The sequence below is a fragment of the Taudactylus pleione genome, unplaced genomic scaffold (genome assembly GCF_031769625.1).
Source record: "Taudactylus pleione unplaced genomic scaffold, aTauple2 ptg000396l, whole genome shotgun sequence".
In the NCBI taxonomy this organism is placed as follows: Eukaryota; Metazoa; Chordata; class Amphibia; order Anura; family Myobatrachidae; genus Taudactylus; species Taudactylus pleione.
Window position 1 is genome coordinate 2936723 of NW_028284797.1, and position 25915 is coordinate 2962637.

The 25915-nt window shown below is 41.0% G+C and overlaps 1 protein-coding gene across 5 annotated transcripts in view; it reads left to right on the top strand.

Annotated features, from left to right (window-relative positions):
• The window catches only part of LOC148506778 (bile acid receptor-like), a 180919-nt gene that overhangs the window by 43158 nt on the left and 111846 nt on the right, over positions 1-25915 (top strand). For 3 of the 5 annotated variants that reach the window (XM_088446292.1, XM_088446295.1, XM_088446293.1), the window contains exon 1: positions 25420-25456. The exons of the other annotated variants lie outside the window; for them this stretch is intronic. The gene's annotated coding sequence lies outside the window, so the exon portion shown is untranslated. Of the gene's footprint in view, positions 1-25419; positions 25457-25915 lie in introns of those variants that run through there. 5 annotated transcript variants of the gene reach the window in all.

Consider the following 25915-nt stretch of genomic DNA (forward strand, 5'->3'; position numbering starts at 1 on the left):
AGGTAATTAAGGAAAATGTCCTTAAAATCGTTAATTTAGTGTTAATGAATAGGCGCCTTAGTCTTAAATCTTCATCCTGACACTCAAACTACCACAGTGTGAGAAGTGCAAAAATCAGTTATCTGTAGTGCGATTATCAAGCATACCACATGTCGTAAGATGCAACACTCTGAGAAACTGTCTTCCCTTTATGCTAGTTTAGATCAGATGGAACTCTGCCACAAGTGGACAGGCTCTAAATGCATTTATAAGCAGCTTGTGGAACTCAGGGGGGAAATCTAGGCTATCCTAGCAGAACAGCCTGAAAAATCCCTCCACTACCTTAACCAGATGTTTTTTTGAGAAAGAAACGAAGCCAGACACCTTATTGGATAAATATTTAAGAGTCAAACAGCCATTACAAGCCTTATCGGCTAATAGAGACAAACGGGGGCAATTAAGCTATGATCCAAATATTATCAACAAATCTTTTCACCATTTCTACAGATCTCTTTATAACCTCCATACTGTTGAACATACCACCATCTCTAAATCAGCTGCTACTCAGCAATACCTCGATCAATGTGGCCTCCCCAAACTTGATAAGGTCTCAACTTGTAAATTGAATCTCGATATTACAGAGGAAGAAGTCTCTGAGACACTCAATATTTAAAAGCCCTCTAAAGCTTCTGGTCCTGATGGTTTTCCCATGTCTTATTATAAGGCCTTTACCCCTGTTCTGCTGACTCATTTGATTCCCTTGCCCAATTAAGGACCCATCTAATTGCAGCAGCTACAAACCCTTCTCCAGAGATAATACATTGTTTGCAAAAGTCCTCACGATTAGAATTAATGGCTATTTGCCTTCCCTCATTGACCCTGACCAAATGGGCTTTGTACCTACATGGCAGGCTCTTGTGTAAACTGTTATTTTGATCCCCTATATTAACAAATTAGAAATCCCTTTGGTTGTTTTTTCCCTGGGTGTGGAGAAGGCCTTTGATAGGCTATATACGTATGGCCTCTTTGGTAGCTTTCTCCACACCATCCAGGCCCTATACTCCACTCCCACCTCTTCTGTTTTAACAATGGACTCAGCTCACCTATGTTTAATATCAATGGGATGCGCCAAAGGTGTCCCCTGTCTCCTTTGGCTTAAGCTCTTTGGATTGATCCGGCATAACCCAGATATTAAAGGCATTCAGATAACACACTCTCAATACAAAATCTTATTATTTGCGGATGACGTGACCAATGGTGATTCTGTACCTTGGCATCTAGATTACTAAGACCTATGACCAACTGTTTTGTGCTAACTAGCCTCCTTTGATGCACAAGATTACATCCAATGTAGCTTTTTGGGCCCCCACTTTATTTCTTGGATTGGAAGGGTTAATTCTGTAAAAATTAATATCCTACATAGGTTTTGTATTTATTCCAAACCCTACCAGTGAAAGTTTGACTGTCTATTCTAAGAGCGCTTCAGACCATATGTGGCAGATTTGTTCGGCCAGGTAAGAAACCGTGAAATTACAGAACAAGTCAACAACAGCTAAGCCAGCTGTTAATAGAGGACTGTACTTCACATATCTTCCAATAACCTTCTTACGGGTTAAGCAACTGGACTGTCTGTAGTGATATGGCATTCTGCTGGGGTGTACATTACTCTGTCATACCACAACACCCGTACACATGCATTTTGAACAGGTTATGGCTCAAGCACACAGGCCCCAAGCTACTAAGACACCTATAGCAGCACACAGATGCAATCTTAGGCACATACAGGACCCAGCACAAAGTGTTTCCAGTGCAAAGTGTATCAGTACAGAGACTGATTAGTATACAGGAGCTGCAATGCTATGATTGCAAGAAACATACATACAGGAACTACATTTATAATAGGGTTTATATAACTAAAAGGTGCAGAAAATTATACAACCTGGACATTTTCTATGGAGATGCAATTAAAGTGTGAAATATTGTGGAAGGTCACCATTGAGCCAGGTGCAGATTCAAGCCCAGATGCAGGCTGTCAAAGCTGTGGACCAGTTCAAGCTCTCTGAGGCCCATTGTTGGAAGAGTTTTTCTGACATTCAATGCAAAGTCAAGTGCAAGATGGCCGAGGAGTGCAAGGAGAAGGTGCGAGATCAATACCGTGTGAGCTGGTCCATGACATCAATGTCCACGATCAGTGGTGGTTCTAGGGGCGGGCAAGGAGGGCTATTGCCCAGGGCGCTGCAGTCTAAAGGCACAGCCAAGGTGTCCCTGCCGGCGCTGTCTAATAAGATGGCGTCCGCCCGCGCTTGCCCGCCGCCTGAGACCACCACGGCACCGCCACTTTCCCTCCCACTTAACTCCCTTAGTGCAGCACCCCCTGCAGCATTCTGGGAGTCCCAGAATACCAGGTGCAGCCGGCAGCCTCGACCACATCACAGCGACATCCCACTGCACTCGTCGGGCACTACCATGTCGGCCTTACTCGGTCACTCAGTGCGGGCTTCCACTAGGTGGCGGCCAGCTGGGCGAGGCTCAGAGCGCTGGGTGTACGAACACTGACAAAGACTAATTGGGACCACTGATAGCCACCTGCAGGGGCAGACCTGTGAGACAACGGGCGGCAGTGCATGTACGGGGAGGGCCTTGCACCTAGTGTTAGTGCTGTCTGTATGCTCCTATGCATTTGTTGTCCCATTGCTCACACTGGGGCGTGTTACTGAGCGCTGAGCAGGTAATGGATTTTTAATTCTTTGTTCTGCTGGGGCTGCCATGCACAATGACTGCTATTAGGTCCTTCTACTGTAAGAGTGGGAGAAGGATGACGGTTTTCTACTTGTAGCATCAAAGTACTGCCCGCAGCCCCATCTCTGTCCCTCTGGGTAATGGGCAAATATGTTTTGGGTGATAATAGAGGCCAGCAAGTATAAGTTACCTGTAATTGTTTTTCTAGATTTTGACAAGTGTTTAATGTCCATAGTAATGTCTTTAAAAATGTAATCAAATAAGCATGGCACGCTTCTTATATATTAATTAATGTATTATAAAGGGCATTACTGTATGCAGCATAATGTGTAAGGGGAATTACCGTGTGCGGCATAATGTGTAAGGGGCATTACCATGTGCGGCATAATGTGTAAAGGGTATTATTGTATGCAGCATAATGTGTAAGGGGCATTACCATGTGCGGCATAATGTGTAAAGGGCATTACTGTATGCAGCATAATGTGTAAGGGGCATTACCATGTATATTACAGCATGGGGCACTAATACAGTGCGGCATAATGTGTAAGGGGCATTACCACGTCAAGCATAATGTGTAAGGGGCATTACCACATGCAGCATAATGTGTAAGGGGCATTACTGCGTGGCATAATGTGTTATAAGGGGCACTAATACAGTGTGACAAAATGTGTATACAGAGTACTACTTTGTGGCATGATATACAAACTCTGGCAGTGCCATATTCACAAACTGTGTTGTTGTTCCCAATCCCTCCCAGTCTCCCAGAATGCTGGTGGTGTAGGGCAAGAGAAGATGGAGCAGTAGTGCATCCACTTTCTGCTGGGCGTGTTCTCTAGAATGATTAAGTCACAAAGCCACTCCCCCTTTTCGGGAGCATGCGCGCAGAAAAACACCTCTTTTTTTGCTGCATGTTTTTTTTTTTTTTAGGATGGAGGGGGGGTGCCAAAGGGAACTCTCTCCCTGAGCTCCACAAGGTCTAGAACCGGCCCTATCCATGGTTCAGATACAACATCAACACAGCCTAGGGTGTGTTAATACTTTTATACTGATACTTTTTCTTCATGATTGTACTGTCTGCATAATGTTTTACATATAGATGTAAACATATTCAGCTATACAGTCATGTTACTTTTCTAGATAATTCAGGGGTCTTTTACTAAGCAGTGTTAGGAGACAGAGTGAAAAGTGATAAGAAAGTGATAAGGTGCCAGCCAATCAGCTCCCAACTGTCATCTCACAGGTTGTGTTTGAAAAATGACAGTTGGGAGCTGATTGGCTGACACCTTATCACTTTTCACTCTGTCTCCTAACACTGCTTAGTAAATAGATGCCTAACTCACATATAGATGTATCCTGATACACCTAGGTGGTATATTTACTAAAGTGGAGGTATTTAAAAATGGAGGTGTTGTCCATAGCAACCAATCAGATTCTAGCTATTATCTTCTAGTCACTAGAAGAATCTAGTAGGTACAGTACTAGATAAGTGATAAATAGAATCTTATTGGATGCTATGGGCAACATCTCCAATTCTAAAAACCTGAACTTCAGTAAATATACCCCCTAGACTCAATAAGGACTGCTGACAGCTCTACCGGGACTGGTAGGGGCTGTGGCCAAATAGAGGAGGTGTGGCCAGACCCCCTCCTTACAAAAAATAAAAAATATATAATGTTTCTGGCTGCTTGGCACCGGTAGCAAATCAGGGGTGGGCACTGGTAAAGAGTACCCGCTCCCCCCTCCTCTCAGCGCCCCTGGACTCAATACGTCATGCAACATCTGGTGTGAGTGAGCCGCCTGGTATTGTGTGACTAGGCTTGCACAAGCATCTTTTTCACCCAAAAATGCATCTAGACGCAATATGAGGTGAAAAGTCTCTTCATGAGACTGCACTGATTTGATATGCAACACTTTTATATCTGTGTGCAACTGAGTCTGGATACAAGGCTCAACCGAGCTGCATTGTAGCACTTAAAGATTCAGGGGTCTATTTACTAAGCCTCAGATGGAGATCAAGTGAACAGTGATCAGGTACCAGCCAATCAGCTCCTAACTGTAATTTTTCAAACACAGCCTGTGACATGGCAGTTAGAAGCTGATTGGCTGGCACTTTTCACTCTGTCTCCTAACACAGCTTAGTAAATAGACCCCTCAGACACATACAGATATACAAGTGTCATATATCAAATTAATCAGTACAGTCTCGTGAAGCATCCGATTAAATTTTCAGGCACAAAAGATGCCAAAAAGACGCTCGGAGCAGAGTCGCATAGGACCTGGCGTGTCGAGAAGGGTTTGGTGTGACTGCAATAGTGTATGAGAAATCATCTGTAGGTAGACAGACATACACATTTTCAAATAGGGAGAAACAACATTCATTTAATGATTTTGTACTGTTTGTTCATAGCTCCACCCAAGAAAAAAAGCACCATCCACAGCCTCACAAACACATTTCCAATATATGAAGTTGTTAAGTATTGCCTTATTCTGAATCTGGATTTATGGATGGCCTTTTACTGATGTGGAAATAAATGTGTTTTGATACTTTTTCATGCAAATGGTGGTGTGCTGGGCTCCTGCTGTATGCTTTTATTAGCTACTTCAAGGTGGGTATTGTACTAATGTTTTGACCTGGCAACCTTTCTTCATGCAGAGGGTGTGTGCGATTCACGACTGGTATATCTATACATATAGTGGTGCTTGAAAGTTTGTGAACCCTTCAGAATTTTCAAAATTTCAACTGCTGAAATTTCGCCTAAAACTTCCTCAGTAACTGCAGATGATGCATGAATAAACAATATAGGCTTAGAATGGGCTCATACAGGGTATATATACAGTGGTGCTTGAAAGTTTGTGAACCCTGAATGTTCTTTATTTTGCTGAAATTTGGCCTAAACTACCTCAGATTTTCACACAAGTACTAAAAGTAGATAAAGAACCAAATCAAACAAATGAGACAAAGAAAATTAGACATGCTAATTTTTTTATTGAAGAAGATGATCCAATATGACATATCTGTGAGTGTGTGAACCTTTGCTTTTAGTATCTGGTATGACCCCCTTATGCAGCAATAACTGCTTCTAAACGTTTCTGGTAATTGTTGATTACTCCTGAACATCGTCTTGGAGGAATTTTACCCTATTCCTCCATACAAACCAGCTTCAACTCTCTGTTATGTTGGTGGGTTTCCTCCCATGAACTGCTCGCTTCAGGTCCTTCCACAACATTTCCATTGGATTAAGGTCAGGACTTTGACTTGGCTATTCCAAAACTTTACATTTATTCTTTAACCATTCTTTGGTTAAATTACTTGTGTGCTTTAGGTCGTTGTCTTGCTACATGACCCACGTTCTTTTGAGATGCAGCTCATGGACAGATGTTTATAATTCTGGTATAATTCATTGTCCCATCAATGATGGCAAATCGTCCTGGGCCAGATGCAGCTAAACAGGCCCAAACCATGATACTACCACTGTGTTTCACAGATAGTATGAGGCTTTTATGCTGGAATGCAGTGTTCTCCTTTCTCCAAACATAACGCTTCTCATTTAAACCTAAAAGCTCTATTTTGGACTCATCTGTTCATAAAACATTGTTCCAATCAGCTTATGGCTTGTCCATGTGATCTTTAGCAAACTGCAGATGGGTAGCAATGTTCTTTTTGGAGAGCAGTGGCTTTCTCCTTGCAATCCTGCCATGCACACCATTGTTGCTCTGTGTCCTCCTGATGGTGGACTCATGAACATTAACATTAGCTAATGTGAGAAAGCCCCCAGTGGCTTAGAGGTTACCTTGGGTTCCTTTGTGACCTTGCAAACTATTAGACGCCTTGGTCTTGGCATGATCTTTGTTTGTCGGACACTCCTGGGGAGGATAATAATGGTCTGGAATTTCCTCCATTTATACACAATCTGTCTGACTGTTGATTGGTGGAGTCCAAACTCTTTAGAGATGGTTTTGTAACCTTTTCCAGCCTGATGAGCATCAACAACTCTTCTTCTGAGGTCCTCAGAAATCTCCTTTGTTCGTGGCATGATACACTTCCACAAACATGTGTTGTGAACATCAGACTGATTGTCATCCCATAGATTGAAAATAGCTGACTTTAATTCACCTTATTTATTTATTAACAGTTTCTTATATAGCGCAGCATATTCCGTTGCGCTTTACAATTGGAAACATTGATAGAACAAAACAGGGTAATAACAGACAGACATAGAGGTAAGAGGGCCCTGCTTGCAAGCTTACAATCTATAGGGAAACAGGCATTGATATACACAAGGATAGGTGCTATATATATTGCAATTTGGTCTGGCCAGAATGCAGAGTTTCTTGGTGGGCTGCATGATCCAGTCACACAGGAATGTCGGCAAAATGTCAGGAGTATGTGAAAGAAAGACAATATGTGAGGTTATGTGTGGACTGTGAGAGGGGATGTGATAAGACATGGAAGCTATGAAGGTTATGTGGTCGGTTCTGGAATCTGATAAGCTTGTCTGAAGAGGTGAGTTTTCAGGGAACGCTTGAAGGATTGAAGAGTAGAGGTAAGTCTTATTGTGTGTGGTAAGGCATTCCATAGAGTGGGTGCAGCCCGAAGAAAGTCCTGTAACCGTAAATGGGAGCAAGTAATGCGTGGGGATGAGAGACGCAGTTCTTGTGCTGAGCGGAGAGGTCGGGTTGGGAGATATTTTGAGATGAGTGAAGAGATGTATGTTGGTGTAATTCGGTTAATGGCCTTATGTGTAAGTAACAGTATTTTGTATTGAATACGGTAGAAAACTGGCAACCAATGGAGGGACTGACAGAGCGGGGCAGCAGACGATGAACGTTTGGCAAGGAAGATAAGCCTCGCAGCTGCATTCATAATGGATTGTAATGGCGATAGCCTGTTTTTGGGAAGACCAGTAAGGAGACTATTGCAATAGTCAATGCGGGAAATAATGAGTGCATGGATTAGAGTTTTTGCAGTGTCTTGTGTGAGATATGGTCGAATTTTGTATATGTTTTTTAGATGTATGTAACATGATTTTGAGACAGATTGAATGTGGGGAACAAAGGACAATTCAGAATCAAGGATGACACCAAGGCAGCGAGCTTGTGGGGTGGGGTGGATTGTTGAGTTATCAACAGTGATAAAGAGATCAGATTGGTAACTGTTATTGGCCGGTGGAAATATAATTAATTCTGTTTTAGAAATATTAAGTTTCAGGTAGCGAGATGACATCCAAGATGAAATGGCAGAAATACATTCAGTGACACGGACCAATACAGATGGTGATAAATCTGGAGAGGATAGGTAGATTTGAGTATCATCCGCATACAGATGGTACTGAAATCCAAAAGAGCGGATTAGTTTGCCAAGAGAGGTGGTATAGATTGAGAATAGCAAAGGACCTAAGACAGAGCCTTGCGGAACTCCAACTGATAGAGGTAGCGAAGAGGAGGCAGAATCAGAAAAACGAACAGAAAAAGAGCGATCAGATAGGTAGGAAGAGAACCAAGAAAGGGCTGTGTCCTTAAGACCTAGGGATTGTAATGTTTGTACGAGAAGAGAGTGGTCAACAGTGTCAAAAGCAGCAGAGAGATCTAGAAGAATTAGAAGTGAGTAATGGCCTTTAGCCTTGGCAGTGATCAAATCATTTACTACCTTAGTCAGTGCTGTCTCTGTGGAGTGCTGGGAACGGAAGCCAGACTGAAGTGGGTCCAATAAGTTGTGGGTGTTAAGAAAGTGTGTGAGGCGGGTGTAGACAAGTCTCTCCAGTAGCTTGGAGGGGCATGGGAGCTGGGAGATAGGACGGTAATTAGAGTGTTAGGGTCAGAATTTTGTTTTTTCAGAATGGGAGTAATCACTGCATGCTTGAACAGTGATGGAAAGATGCCAGTAGAAAGAGAGAGATTACAGATTTTAGTTAGGGTTGGGATGAGCACAGGAGACAGAGCTTTACTAATTTGTGAGGGTATAGGATCTAGAGGAGAGGTAATAGAGTAGGAGGATGAGAAGAGTGTAGATACTTCATCTTCATTTGTGGGGTCAAATGAAGAGAATGTGCCAGAGGGTTCAGGTAGGGAATTGAGTAGGTCACTAGCTGAGGAAGAGAATAACATTTCATTTCGGATATTATCAATCTTGTCCTTGAAATAGGAAGCAAGATCTTGTGCACAGATAGTAGCAGGTGGCTTGGGTGAGGGAGGGGTAAGAAGCAGTTTAAATGTATTAAAAAGTCGCTTGGGGTTAGAGGCTTGAGCAGAGATTAGAGATTGGAAATATATTTGCTTGGCAGTGTCCAGAGCAGTACGATAAGAGTTGTAGATAGACTTATATGTGAGGAAGTCACTTGGAGTGCGAGACTTTCGCCACTGACGTTCTACTTTCTACGTTCTACCTTCAAAATATCTGCTAAGCCTAAAGGTTCACATACTTTTGCGACTCACAGATATGTGATATTGGATAATTTTTCTCAAAAAAAATTAGCATGTGTAATTTTTTGGTCTCATTTGTTTGATTTGGTTCTCTATCTACTTTTAGTACTTGTGTGAAAATCTGAGGTACAGTAGTTTAATCCAAATTTCAGCAGAAATATACGTTCACACTAAACCTGGGTCTGCCTTGGAATTTGATATGTGGATTTAAAGGGGATACATATTTTTTTTTGTTCACAGTAATGACCTAATATAAAAATTAGCATTTTTAGAGTAAATACCACAAAGTTTGTTTATTTCCAATGTTTTTTTTTATTGAAAACCAATAAATGTTTACATTACAATATAATAAAATTATGAATATAGCCTCTAGAAAGTTGCGGACTAAGCAAAGACAAGATTTTCACATAAAAAAGTTAAGCAAAAAATAATAAAAACCCAGGTCTAAAAACCTGGGCTGGATGCATTCACACTAGAGGCTACCTGGGTTGCACCTGGGAAAAACCCCAGTATAAAGCAGGGTCATGGACCCGGGACTTCGACCCGGGTCATTTCTGCTCACATATAGCATAAACCCGGGTTGATGCACGTTCACGACCAAAAACCCAGGTTTTTGCTGTATGTCTGAAAGGGGTATAACTGAGATAGTGGTCCAAGTAATATTCCTAATTTTAATCTTGATGATAATGAGAGGTAGAAGTCGTGAGACGAGACTGAGAACCCAGCACACCCCCCTCAAAAATAAAACAATAGACATAGAAATATATCTCTATTCCGATATTTATATATCCATGAACATATATTATATGGGAAAATGTACAGATATTCCCTACTATAGATTGTTATGGAGATTCCAAATTGATTGGAGGATCATTAGATATTTCACGAAGATTATACCATTGAGTATTCCTAAATAATGCATGGATATGCTTTCGAATTGTGATAGGCAGGCTTGAGATGTAACTCTCCCATGTGTCGAAGAATTTAGAGACTCGGAATTCCCTCTCTAATGTGGTGTCTATGCATTCCATATTAAACACATAGAAGAGTTTCTCCTTTAATAATTTTAAGGTAGGGGGGGAAATACTTATCCAGGCTTGCAAAATAGCTTTACGTGCTACCGCACTAATTATTAGTAATAATTTTTTGCAGCCTTAGTGACTCTTTGACCCTCGGGTAATAGCCCAAACAATGCCCATTTATTAGTAAAAGGCAGATAATTCACCAAATGGTCTAAAGCGTATTTACACACTTGTAACCAGAATATTCTGAGGAGAGGATATTTCCAAAAATAATTATATGAATCAGCTAATGGAGTATGAAATCGAGGGCATGAGGGCGATGTCACCATTCCTGCCCTAAATTGTCTGTGGGGAGAAAAGTATGCCCTGTGAAATAAGTTCAGAAACATCTCTTGGTATTGCGCTGCGGGAAGTATTTTCCTAGAGGTGACTATCATTTTATTTAAAATCTCACAAGAGAGGGGATATCTATTGTCCATTTGCTCATACCGGTGCATATTTGGGCATGGTCAATTTGTGTTCTCAGTAGAGAGTAATAAGTGGATAGAGCATGACTAGATACTGGGGAAGATAGAAGTAACTGGTCCAATGGGTTGTCCCAATAAACACAAGAAAACCACGTAGTGCTTGCGCAAATATAATATTTTGTTTGCATATAAGCGAGTGGGTAAAATCGGAATGTAGGGAATTTCTCTATTGTTTGGGAATAGGATAAAGGATGTTTGGCCTGTGTATCCAATTAAACATTAATCGTTGTCAGACCCGCTCTATATAATTTTGTGAAAGGGAAGGATGCCTGACCATGTTGGAAATCTGGGTTTCCCAAAAAGGAAGAAAAAATGGATTTGTGTGAGTTTGTATTTAATTTATGTCTTAGAATGTGCCATACTTTACGTGTAGACCATAGTAATGGATTTTCCCGAATTTGTGACAAAACTTCTGCATCATGTTGATGGAAAAATCCCATCAACAAACAAAGTGTTGTTCAAGCGAAGTATTCGCATACATACATATTCTGTCCATGTAGCCAATCCTTTAGGTATCTCAGTATGGCTGCGTGGTTATAGTGCAGTATATTTGGAAAATTAATCCCCCCGTTTTGTTTGGTTTGTTGTAACTTAATCCGTGGTCTTTTTGCCCCCCATATAAATTTACGAAATAATGAATTTAAAAATTGTATGTCCCTCTGATAGAATAATATTGGAAGTGATTGAATTAAGTATAGTAACCTAGGGAACCTAACCCATTTTAATCAAGCTTGCTCGACCCTTATAGGATAGCAAGAAATGACCCCATCCCTCTAATTCTCTAGATATTTGTGAAATAGCTTTAGATATATTAAGACTGTATAGCTCCGACGGCCTTTTTGGAAGGTGAACTCCCAAATATTCAATAGTAGATTTGGCCCAGGTGACAGGCAAATGATAACTCCAATGTGGTGTGTGAATGTGTGGATTCAAATAAAGGCCAATGGATTTGGATAAATTGACCGTATAACCTGAAATGGCTCCAAAATCCCCCAACCTGTCCAAAATCAACTCCTGAGTATCCCTGGGGTTAGAAATGTATAACAGTACGTCTGCCCCACCTATCCTAATCCCTTTAAATTCAGGTCATGTCTGAAGTAAACAAAATAGCGGGTCAATAGATAAATTGAACAGGAGGGGGGACATCAGGCATCCCTGACGTGTCCCCCTATATATCTGTAGTGGGTCGCCACGAGTCCCATTCACCAGAAGTGTTGTCATCAATTGTGAATAAAAATATTGGATTAGAAGAATAAATGTTGGAGCAAAATTACGTCTTTCTAGAACTGAAAAAAGATGTGACCACGACACTGTGTCAAACGCCTTGTGTGTTTGATATTGTGCTATCACTGCAACTATAGCCATTCGTATTGCCCTCACCGAATGTCTGCCTCGTACAAAGCCCATCTGATGAGTTGTTAATAAATCTGGTAACACAGACTGTAACCTATTAGCGCCGGTCGTAGCGGGTCTCGATCCAAAGGGGGCGAGCTGTCGATGTTGATTGACAGCTCGCCCCGTTTGGATGGCGGGCCGGGGGGGTGGCAGCCCACTGACATCACTAGTGATGTCAGTGGAGAGCTTCCGGCTCAGACAGAGCCAGAAGCTCTCCGGGGCTTATGACAAGGGAGACCCTACCCTAGGGTCTCGTCGTAAGCCCCGATGGTCGCGATGGTCTCTGACCATCGCGACCATCACCGGAGCGGTCGTTAGAGCTGTGGGTGTTAACCCACAGCCTAACAACCGAAACAGAGGCGGCCAGTCAGGATGCAAGCGGCCGCCCAGTTTCTGAGCGACCGCTTGCATCCTCCGACCGCCTCTGAATGAGGCCCAGAGTCTCTCTGTGAATTAGCCTTAAGCTAGTAAAAACAAAAGAAGTACTAACAAATAGGTGAACATGGAAAAGGAAAAGACAGGGAGGGTAACACTGGCAGCAGCTGGTTCTGAGTGAAAACATACTAAGTAAGTACTGTCAAGAAATGAAAGCGTGTTACATGTGAGGTGTAATTAGAGGAGCTGAGAGTGTGTAGACACGGTTAAATGTTACTTTGTGGAGAGCTACCATTATAAAGATGCCAAGGATGCCATACCCTTCTTAAGGCCTCACCTGTATTGTGCAAGAGGCAAGTAAAGTCCTCCGTGGATGGCAAATACCAAAGTTTATTGAGGACAGCAGTCATGGAGGATGGGTTGGGGTTCTTCCATCAATGTTGCTGCATTGTAGGTATGTCAAACAAGCTTGTCTGCTGGTTTAGTGAGCAATTTAACAAGTCTGCCCAACAGTAACATCAGGAGATCCTTGGATATCTGAATACCAGGATTTGGTTAATATGGGCCATAACATTGTCCCAAATTTTCAACATAATTGGGCATTCTCCCCAGGAGGGAGATGCACAAAGCTTGGAGAGTGATAAAGTGGAGAGTGATAAAGTACCAATGAATCAGCTCCCAACTGTAATTTTTCAAACACAGCCTGTAAACTGTCAGGAGCTGATTAGTTGGTACTTTATCACTCTCCACTTTATCTCTCTCCAAGGCTTAGTGCATTTCCCCCTAGATATGAATGTTAATGCCCCTCAAACCAGAGCCTCTCCAGGACAGGTCAGATGCATGTGGGTAAATGGGCTGTATCTTGGCAGGGACTAAGGGATAAAGTTACTAAAGTGAGAGTTTTTAGAAGTGAGTTTTAAAAGTGATGTTGCCCATAGCAACCAATCAGATTCTACTTAACATTTAACACCTAATCCTGCTCCCAAGCCATCTCAAATGATTCCACAGAAGAGAAGGCTAGGGACACAACTGTAGCATATAGAATGGAGATGGATCATTTATCCCAATGATTCTATTTAATTATTACCAGTTATTTATATAGCACACACATATTCTGCAGTGCTTTACAGAGAATATTTGGCCATTCACATCAATCCCTGTCCCAGTGAGCTTACAATCTATGGGGTCTATTTATCAAACAGTCAAAAGTGTGGAGAAGTGAACCAGTGAAGAAGTTGCCCATAGCAACCAATCAGATATGAAGTAGCATTTATCAAGTACAGTCTATAAAATAATAGGTAGGAGCTGATTGGTTGCTATTGGCAACTGCTCCACTTCTCCATACTTTTCACTTGTTAAATAGACCCCTATATTCCTTACCACATGCTCACACACATACACACTACGGTAAACTTTTGTTGGGAGTCAATTAACCTACCAGTATATATTTGTAGTGTGGGAGGAAACCGGAGTACCCGGGGAAAAGTCACGCAAGCACTGGGAGAATAAAGAAATCCACACAGGGCAGGAGTGTGAACCAAACCCATGACCTCAGTGCTGTAAGGCAGTAATGCTAACCATTAAATCATCGGTGCTGCCCGGTTTATATAACCTTTTCCTTTCATGAGGTAGGTTGACGCAATTTGGGTATTTTACATTGAGCTTGACTAAAGTGCTTCAACTGGATATAATGGAATTGAATTGCAAGAGATGTATTAAAATGTTCACATATGTTTGGGAAGGACCTTGAAGAAAAATCCATAGACATAAGCAGTCTTAAACCCTAATGGAAAGTGTGGATGGTGCCAAAGATGGATCAGGGGGGATGGATACAGGGCCTGATTCAGAGCCACTCGTAAGCGGCAGCTCGTTCGCTCCGAGCGATGTTTGCCCAACTGCGCATGCGTACGGATCGTTATACGCATGCGTGAACCAGTCAGTGCGGCCGAAATTCATGTGCTCGCAAAATAGCGAATGCCTGATAATTTGAGTGACAGGATGAGGCGTATGTGGGTGTTAACAGCGGAAGGTGCTTGAAAACGGGGAGTGGGGATCCGATCGCAGGCGTGCATAAAGGTCAAAACGGGCGTTTTATGGGTGTGCATAATTAAAACAGCAGCGTCATTGACCACGTCACTGGGTTATTTTTTAGCCAGAACTGCTCGCAAAATTGTGGTAGCAAAAACTAACCACAAGAATAGCGAGCAGCTCATACCCTGTTCGATGTACTCGATTAATCTAATAAATAGCGGACATGACGTAGGATGCGAGCGGACAGGGGGCGTAGTTTCCCAAAAAACGACCGCAAGTTTTGTTCGCTCGTTCAGACCTAGAGGCGTGAACAGACCGCAAAAAGCGAACGGTTCATTTGAATAGCCACCCCTATTTTCTGGACGAGCGAGCGCAAATAGCGACCGGCTCTGAATCAGGCCCACAGTCTTTTGTCCATCTGGTCCCGGAGGGCCAACATAAATTGTACAGTAGAGATAGAGAGGGCACACAGGGCAGGAATTGCACTGCTATGTCGCTAGTTAATGCTGTGTCTATGTCCACTCACTTCTTGTAACCAGTGAAACATGCCATGAAAGATTGTGGCATATATTTGATAGTTTTCAAATATAGGGAGACATACTCACTCTGATACACTGGTTTGGATGGAGCAGATGTGATACAGATCACCAGCCGGTGACAGTATACAGCTTGTGGGTAGCAGTGTAGGATGCTGGAACAGCAGTAATTGCAGATTAACACATCTCTCAGAGCTAAGTAGGAGACGTCCATCTCCCACTGTGCCACTCTCTCATGGGGAAACAAGATGGTGCCACACATGCGCAGTACTGACCTTAGTGGTCATCTTGAATCAGGGAATAAATCCTACCTGGAGGTACTTTAAGGATGGAGTCTGTGCAGTAGCGCACCCCACTAGCAACAAGATGGCTATGAATAATAGCAGCAATATTCTAAATAATGCTTATAGCATTAATACAACTAATCCTTAAAATGATTTCCAGTATTCCCAATAGGTTTTCCATTAATAGGGGCACTTCACAATAAGCTGCTCATAAATAAAATGAATGGCAACTAAGATTCTCACCAGTAAAAGTAATTCACAACTATATACCCATTAGCAGGCATAATAATACCCATTAATACACTTATTATTTGCCAGTAATCCATTTGAAGGTTCTCATTAGGTTCCAGTAGTGGTCAATAAGGTGCCTAATAGTTCACAATTAAAGCTGTAAGAAGTAGTAGCAGTAGTAGTAGTAATAGTAGTTGTTGTAATAGTAGCAGTAGTAGTAGTAGTAGTAGAAGTATTATTAGTAGAAGTAGCAGGAATAGTAGTAGATGTAGTAGTAGTAGTAATAGCAGTAGTACTAGAAGTAGTAGTATATGTAGTAGTCATAGTAGTAGTACAAGTAGTAATAGCAGTAGTAGAAGTAAAAGTAGTAGAAGTAGTAGCAGCAGTAGAAGTAGTAGTAGTAATAGTAGTAGAAGCAGTTGTAGTAGTAAAAGTAGTAATAGAAGCAGCAGCTGCAGGAGTAGTAGCAAAAGTAGTAGTAGTAATAGTAGTAGTAGAAGTAATTGCAGTAGTAGTAGAAGTATTAGTAGTAGAAGTAGCAGCAGTTGTAGTAGTAGTATATATATATGCTCATGTAAACAGCTGCTTCTATTCCCAGTACTAGCCACCATTCCCCCGCATATAAATTTAGAGATCAGGAATTTAGATAACGTCAGGTGTTATGTTATTTATAGTATATCTTAGTTAATAAAACAATGTGAGGTATAGAAAATAAAACAACGTAAATAATACACATAAATGAGTATACATGGATAAATAATGTACTATGGGCCTGATTCAGGTTATTTTGCAAGGCTGCGTTTGCACCTGCGTGATCCTACCGCTGCGATCTCAGTAAGCAAACAATACCATTACACAGTGATTGACAGGAAGTGACCGTTTGGGGGTGGAGAGGGGGGTAGTCGGGCGAACGCAGGCGTGCCTGTGCATTTGAACTCTGTTACAGGGGCTTGCATAATTAAGCCCCTGCAATTGTATACGTAGCCAGAGATCTAGTTGGCGACAGGAAGTCTAGCAGTTTGTGCTGCAGGTCATAGTCACCACAACTGTGTGTATGGGTTCGATGTTACTCGATGTTACCGATGTTTTTGCTGACTTGCGGATGCATGTCATGGGAAGCGGGCGGCTTTATACAGTGGTGGGCGTCTTGGTATAGTGCTGTGGTTGCCATGCAATTGCATTCATTAGCATATTTTCGCAGCAAGCGGGAGTGTGCGAATGTAGCCTTGCGAACCAACCTAAATCAGGCCCTTATGTTTTATGACTGTCCATTGCATTAGCAATCACTTTACTTTTACACATCGCAAATTGTAATAGTCTAAACCCCAATAACTAATAAATATGTTCATAAAATTGTAGCTTTAGCATAAGACAGTGGCCCTGATTCAGAGCCGGACGCTCTGACAGAGCGCTCACTCTGAATCAGGACCGTCCCTGCTACTTTTTGGAGTGGCCTCCTGGCCGCTCGCATAGCTGTGGGTGACCACCCACAGCTATAGCGAGCAGCCACAATGATGGTCGCGATGGTCAAGACCATCGCGACCATCGGGCTTGTGACGAGACCCTTGCTTTAGGGTCTCGCTGCCGCAAGCCCTGGCTCTATCAGAGCCAAAAGCACTCCCACTGACATCACTAGTGATGTCAGTGGGGCCGGCCCCAGACGGTAGGCGTTCCCATGGGAATGCCTCCGTCTGGGCAGCCACGCCCCCAGCACGCCCACCAAAGGGGGCGTGCTGTCAATTACCATCGACAGCACGCCCCCTTTGGTGCGAGACCCATAACAATGGCTTGGCCGTCATTGTTCGGGTCTCGCGCATGCGCGCGACGGAGCCGTCTCCGTCGTGCGCATGCACACTTGGGCAACATTGACCCGCTTGCGAGCGCTCAGCGCTCGCGAGCGGGTCTGAATCAGGCCCAGTGTCCTTACCACTCTTGAGAATCACCAAAATGTATGCAAGAGCCAAGGTGTATAAAGTATGTTCCTCATCAAAGGTGTTGATGAAAATAGGGACAATAGGGAATAGGGAGTGTGATGCCAAACACTAGCCTCCTAGAATAAGCCTTTTGAACCAGATTAATAGTGATGCTCCTCATTAATAGTTCCTTTTGTCAGAGAGCTGAATGTGTTCAATGGTATTTATTAGCCCCCAAGGTTTTGCATTGGAGGCTTATTCTTAGGAAAGTGCCAGTGCAAATAATTTTTGGAGGCACTGGGGCTGAATGTGATATCACTTGTACATATGGAGAAATCTGTCTATGGACAGACCACACTATCCGGTGTGGGAGGTGACGGGGTGGCGACCATGTGATTAAACAGAACTCTTCTGTCTAGTGGGAGTGTCATTGGAATGTCATGGGCACGAAGGCCAACTTACTTGCTTGATCATAGCATGTGGATGAAGGTGGGACATGTCTATGAGCCAGATTTTTTGCACCCAGCATGTGGCTAGTATAAGTTATCATAAACTTGTCAAATTCAGAATCAGGTCCACTACAGTATGTCAGTAACTGATATGATCCTGGTCTAAGTGTAGATACAGAAACCATGCACTGAAGGATTTGCACACTGAACAATAATGAAGATTCAAACTCTGGCTAAAGGACAAACCCACAGGGCAAGTGTCTAGTAAGAATAGTCTGAGTCCAGGAAAAAATCAGGTCGGGAGGCAAATAACAGAATAGTCAGGGTCTAGGCAGACGTCAGGACATGATCCACAATCCAGGCAAAGGTCAGGTTGGTCAGAAATCTAAATGGTTCAAAACAGGCCAGGTAAATCCAGTGCAAATGAACAAGGAAACTGTCAAACAGTGCACAGTATTTCTATAATGGGCAGCAATAGCTACAGCCAATCAGAATGATCCATGTGGAGCCAAACCACAGTCGTTCGCAGTGGCATACCCTTCCTCCCTACATTCCTAACAAGCAGATCAGCAAACATTTTGAAGTAAATATTGTAAATACAAATGGGCCGTTTCAGAATTGGGAGCAAAGCAAAAACATGATGCCCAGGTGCAAAGCTACTCCTTTTTTTTGCTTTGCTCCCAACTCTGAATCAGTCTCATTAAGCATTTTGGGTTTTGCATGTAGTTCTCCAATTCAGCTGTTAATTGGGAAATAGTGATAAAAGTTAAATCAGTTGTAACTGGATCTTTAAGATTATATATGGCCAAAGGCATCACTAGGGTCTTTAGCGCCTAGGGCACGATGAAAAATGGCGCCCCCCCAACTGTGTGCACCAAAAAACGCCACCGTTTCTCGTTAATCTGGGAACATTCCTTTCCATTCCATTTTGAATCCCAGGTATAACTGTATTTTAAATTAAGGAGAATGTGAAGTAGCTTTCACTGCTGACTGCAAAGTATGAGGTGCTAAGTTTGAATTCTAGGTATGGCTTTATTTTAAATTAAGGATAATGTGAAGTAGCTTGGTGGTTAGAATTCACAGGTTTTCACTGTAGTAGCAGATGGTTCCATTGGTAGGATGACTGACTGCAAAGTATGAGGTGCTAAGTTTGAATCCTAGGTACAGAGGACCTGATTCAGAGCCGCTCGTAAGCGGCCGCTCGTTCGTTCTGAGCGATGTTCGCACATCTGCACATACGAATGGGTTGTAATGCGCATGCGCCAACCAGTCAGTGCGGTCGGAAATTGTGTACTCGCAAAATAGCGAATGCCCGCTAATATGAGTGACAGAATGAGGCGTTTGTGGGTGGTAACAGGGGAAGGTGCTTGAAAACGGGGAGTGGAGATCCAAACGCAGGCGTGCCAAACGGTCAAAACGGGCGTTTAATGGGAGTGCATAATCAACAAAGCAGCGTCAACGACCACGTCACTTGGTTGTCTTTTAGCCTGAACTGCTCGCATGATTGCGGTAGGAAAATGCTACCACAAGAATAGCGAGCAGTTCATACACCATTCGATGTACTCGATTAATCTAATAAATAGCGGAGATGACGTATGATGCGAGCGGCCAGGGGGCGTTTTTTCAAAATAGCGAGCGCATGTTTCGTTCGCCCGTTCAGACATAGAGGCATCAACAGACCGCAAAGAGCGAGCGCTTAATTTAAATATCCGGCCCCTTTTTCAGAACGACCGTCTGCAAATAGCGTCCTGCTCTGAATCAGGCCCAGTATGTCAGCATTTTAGATTAATAAGAATGTGAAGAAAGTAGCTTCATATAGTTAGAATTCGCAGTCATCCCTTGTAATAGTAGATGGCTTCATTGGTAAGCTGTTTGACTGCAAAACATGAAGTGACAGGTTTGAGTCCCAACTATGACTGTATTTTGAAATGTGAATATGACTAAAGGGGAGGAGATGTGATCAGGCGCAGAGAGGAGATTCCAGGACTCACAGACCAGGAAGCTACATTGCCGATGGATGTTTCTTCTATAACGGAAACTTCTGGATACTCTGCCCTGGCCAGCAGCGCCCCCCCCTCCCCACTGCTGGCCTGCCACGGTGCCCAGGGCACGTTCCCTGCTCGCCCCGCACTAGGTAGGACAATGTATATGGCTATACAGTATTTTAGGAAAGCTATAATGAGGTCCTCTAAAAGAATGAGTAACTGGACTTGTGGATTCTTTATCCAAAGGATTTATTCAAGGATTCTTTTCTTCATTAGAGTCCCAGCTAATAGTTGCTTTTTGTATTTGTTAACGCATAGTACATTTGCATAGTTAAGAAAAAAGGTATTTATTTTGGCTTCATGGAGCTAATGTAGTGTTGCCTGTTGGAAATAGAGAACCTTGATTTAGTAAATTCTAGTCTTTTAGTCTACTCTCTTGCTTTATTGATTTGGCTAATAAAGGGACCATGTATATGCTGGGTCACCTCAGTCTGCCCAGCTCTGCTCCATCCCTGCTCCACCTGGCACTGCCCCCCTTTATATGCTGCTCCAACCCCAAGCTTGGTAACAACCCCCACATCCAAATTGACCCCATTCCCGGAGGCTGGCCAGGTCCTCCACCTCCACCTGGGCTAGGTCTGTCAGCCTCTCTGATAGTGGGAGCCATTGGGACGAGCACCCCGGCTCATACTCACATGCATGTTGGATACAGGACAAACTTTGCAGAATCATAATATAGATAATCATGAACATGCATGCATGTGTTTCACTGGCTGGAGAAAACTTAATAAAAAAAACCCGTAATAACCTGTTCCAGGTCTGGCAATGAAACGCTCACAGATGATGTCACTGGCACGACCTGTTGCCATAAAAACTAAGTGATTAAAATTAAAAGATAGGGCAGCCTACTCTGCAGTCCAAGTGTGAAAGCATTAGCATATAGAGCAATACCTTAAGAGTTACATGAGCAGAATCAAACGTAGTTACAGTAAAATATACGGTACATATTGTATCTATATATATATATATATATATATATACTGTACATACACACGCACTCTGAAATTTTGTAGACCTGCCAACTGCTACTATTTTAACCACTTTGCTGCCATCAAAGTTGTAACATTTTTTGGTATGTGGGTTAAGCTTTTGCAAGAATTGGGTAAAAGACCATAGCTATTTCTTCATTCTAAGCAAAGGGAATATGGGAATGTGTGACGCTTGGGTCCCTGTAGCCTCTGTCCCCAACGATCCACTTATTATTTGATTTATGTCTGTTTCGCTGCCCTTACAGTGACCCTGAGGGAGGGCTGTGTGGGAAGTTGGTGTGTGAGATTATAGAGAGGGCTGATGTAGCTGTGGGCTCTGCAGAACGTCTGGAGCCTGAGTATATGCACAGAGACTGATAAATAGCCAGGAGAAAGACATCAGGCTTAATTAGACTTTCAAACTTGCAGTGGTGCCTACAGCTGGAGATACCAGTACTCATCCTTACTGTATGTAAGTTCAATACCTCTTATTTATAAAGTTTAAAAATTATAAAATTTGCTATTAAAATGTATTTCTATTAATTGCAAAATTTATAGTTGTGTCACTGATGTTGATTATAATAGTATTTATTTTAAAATAATATTTATGATGATTAATATTTATAAACTATATTTTAGAATATTATATGTCATACAAAGTCTACATTCCTTTTTTAAGTTATTTATTTAATGTAACAGTTTGTACACAATATCTATTCAATTAACTGGAAGAAATTAGCATTTAACATAAAGGAAGTCAATTTTCTCAATAACGAAAAAAATGTATTAAATGATATGCATTAAAAATATTTTTTGATAATTATTTTTCTGAAATTGTATTAGATAATTCAAATATATTGTACTTTACACCAAAACTATTTATTTGGTATACTTACAAGCCCTAAAGATTATTGTAGGCCTTTAAAGCCCGTCAATGAGATATTGGCTGCTAGTATATCTACCGGTATATTGACTCATTAAGAAACTATTTGTAGTTATTATTTGCAGCGATGTTTTATGTAACTATAGAATCTATTTTTGTATTGTTTCCAAAGTCAAAATATTAGATTAAATGAATAAATGTATGACATTTTCATAAAGTAGCCTCAAAGCTGTTACAATGAGTAATACAGTAAAACAAATCTGTTTTATACCACTGTACTTAGTAAATGTCCTGGGGACTTATTAAAGCACTTATTTCTAAGTAAGAGAATAAATAAGGTAATCACAGATATTGAAACCTATGCTTGTTTGATGAGAACACTTTTATCTTGTATTTCACATTGCATTTATAGTTGGGAGGCCTGCAGCAATGTAAGGTAAACAACATTTATTTTCTATGACGGTTTGTGAGGTGGTGTATTTACTGTCTATGACAGCTCTCACAGCTTGCATTTATGAAATAGAAAATTCAGTTGAACTTACACATGTCTTTATCATATTACATTCATTTATAATAATAGTATATTTAAAATCTTTAGTTTTAAAAATAGTAGTGTTTGAGTTGTGTTTGATTGTATTGTAATTCTTTATAATAAGTACAACTTTATTAAACTTCATTAATAAAATAAATAACAAATGTAGTAGAAAGTTGGTATAGGAACTTGATATTTTGCTTGGCTCATGTTTCTATATTAAGGTGGCTGCATTTTAGTGTTGTGTTTTCATAAATACACCACATGATTATTTTACAAGTAATGTGCTCTGACAATAAAAATGTTCGTAAATGTAATTAATATCCAGACTGCCTTCTCAAAGACAAATGCACTTCCACCAAAACGTGACTGACATATGTCCATTACCATATCATAACTAGACATGTACATGTGTACAGTATGTGTGTCTGTCTATCTATCTATCTATCTATCTATCTATCTATCTATCTATCTATCTATCTATCTATCTATCTATCTATCTATCTATCTATCCTAGATAGTAAATGCTCTTTGTTTGGGAAGAAATAGGTATTATATTTAGAGATGAGTGGTTCGGTTCTACTCGGTTCTTTTTGCCAAATTACCGCAAGTTTGGATTTATCTTATTGGTTATTCAAAACATGTGAGAGCCGGTAGCCAATAAGATTCTATTTTCAGATCTGAACCAAACCTCAACCAACCCTCTCATCTCTGATTATATTCTTGTGTACCCAGGTAAGTTTTATAAAATGGACAAATGAGTTTCTTTTTTCTATAGCATATTTCTAACAAACATTTTATTTATTGTATATTACATAAGCAGAGTACAACCAAGAAAACAAGAGGAAAACACTATCATTCTTTCCATAGTTACATCCACATAATTAGTGTAATAAAAAAATTATCCTCAAAATGTAATTGGCTAAGTTTTCCAATGATAGGAATATTAAATATGTGACCTGGAGAACAGGTGTAATATAGTTATAGGCCAGGAATGGAAATACAGGAGGAATCAGTACAACAATGTATAAATGGGAGCACAAGGTGAGGGGTGGGCAGGCATCATTGTGGGTGTTTGAGGCTAAGGTTGGTAACATGCACATGTGTGAATGTGTGACACTTAAGCAAAATGTGCTACACAAAAAGTATTATTTCAGTGTTTGTTCTTACAAATTTTGTTTTAATAATGCTTATTTAATGCAAACAAATATTTGAAATGTTATTTATATTACCATTTTTATACACATATATAAATATACTGTATGTATATATATATATACATATATATATATATATATATATATTATTTTTTTATTTTGTTTTATTATTATTTTATTTTAACCAGAGGAGACCAGTAAGTATCAAAGGATCAACTGTTGGTCTCACTATTAAGTGCAAACTGGATTTAATCAGAACTGGTGCGTCAGCTGCCATTATTTCTATATTATATTGGAGCTAATGTGCCTTGGAGGCCTAGGGGTGTATTTACTAAAGTGAGAGTTTTTAGAAGTGGAGATGTTGCCCATAGCAACCAATCAGATTCTACTTAACATTTAACTAGCACCTTCTAGAATATAATAGCTAGAATCTGATTGGTTGCTATGGGCAACATCTCCACTTCTACAAACTCTCACTTTAGTAAATATACCCCCTAGCCTAGGTCTTCTCAACACTCTTCTGTGTCATCAAAACATCACTCTTTATTTTCCTTCCCTTACAAGTTTTGATAGCACAGGAACCAAATCAATTGCTGTCAACCTTAGGCAAAACCGGCCTTAACATAAAAAAAAAAAACGGCTTTAAATCTAACACCTGCATCACCGAAATCTTGCCACTGCACACATTTCATAGGCTATTATATTTGGCCCTTAAGGTGCCTATCCACTAGATGATTAAAATGACTGACTGAATGATAACAATATCGATATCATTCGATAATCATTTGATAATCGATAAATAATCGTTTGAAAATCGTTTGCAGATTGTTTAAAAAATTGGTCTTTTAGACATCTATCATCGTGCAAACATGCTGGTCAACCTGACGATAACGTCAGGTTCAGCATGTTTGCAGATGATTGATTGCTCGTTCAGTGTAGGCACATCACAGACTGACAAACGACTGCATGATTACAATGTCATAATGTCTTCTAGTGGACAGGCACCTTTAGACTGTTATTTGACAGCCAGGGTCCAGTGATAATGTGCATACAGACTGTCTTGAAATTATTGAAAAAAATATCCATTTGCTGAATAACTTAGGGAAACACTATCTTCAAAATAAATAAAATATAAATTTACATTGTGCTTTATTTAATTTGATAAATTAGCATATTTTTAATCTGAAAATATAATTTCTGATTGTCTTGCCGATATCCTATATTCACCGGGAAATAGTTTTAACAATTTGTGTCCAGGGAGGAAGTGGGGCAGTATCCGGGCCACTCTGAGAAAAGAAGCAACTGTGCAATACTTGGGCTACTCTTGTATTTGTGTCCAAAAAGCAAGTTTGCATTTTCTAATCCACTCTTAGAAAAGTTATTTGTGTTTAAAAAGCAACTGTACAGTACCTGGGTCACTGTTAAAAAGATATTCAAGTCCAAAAAGCAAGTTCCCAATATCTGGGCCACTCTTAAAAATGATATCTATGTTCAGCCAGCTATTACCTATGAGTAAGAATTTAAATAATTAATAACAAACATTATTCTAAAAATGAAAGTCCTGCACTCTTAAACTATCAAAATAGTAAACTAGAAGGGACAGATGCATTAAATTTGCATACATTTTAAACAACAACTGAGCTCAAAGGATCTTTTCCAAATTTAACAAAACTAGCTGCTATTGGACTGACTATACCTATAAGAACCACTGAATTTGAAAGAGGATTTTGGACTCTAAATCAAATTTAAACCTGTGTATGAAAAAGCTGCAGACAATTTGTCCTTTAAATTAGAGAAATTATCATTTAAAATGTTAAACCTGAGTTTAACATCAGAACATCAGAATTTCAACATTTCGTTATTGCAAAGCCACCCGGCTATATCTTGATGACACCCAGCTGGCATTTTCTATGGAGAACACTGGTGGGCAGAGTAGATGGAGACCATGCTTCGGGGATAGACACTGTCAGGTGGCACCATCCAGGGGATATTACTGGTGGTTTTTCTTTCCTCACAGACACATTATAACAGAATGCAATACAGAGAAGATATTATGGGGCGATAATAGGAGCGCCCCCAATCTCAACACATTACTTGTCGCATCATGTAACTTCATTATTGTACAGCCATGCAGTACACAGAAGCGGGAACCCGCCCACCAACCTCACAACCAGTCACTTAGCGATGCTTCTGATGGCATGCAACAAGATCTCCCTGTTTGGTACACCCTATCAGAAGCTTTGCAGTGTGACTGGCTGTGACATCAGTGGGTGGGTTCATTCTGCTGTGTACTGTATGGCTGTACAATAATGAGGGTACATGATACAGTGTGGTGTGAATGGGGTCGGTCCCCAGGGGCCCTGGTGCAATGCACTTGCTGCACCACTGGTAGTTCTGCCCCTGATTGAGGGTATAAGACATACTGCTTT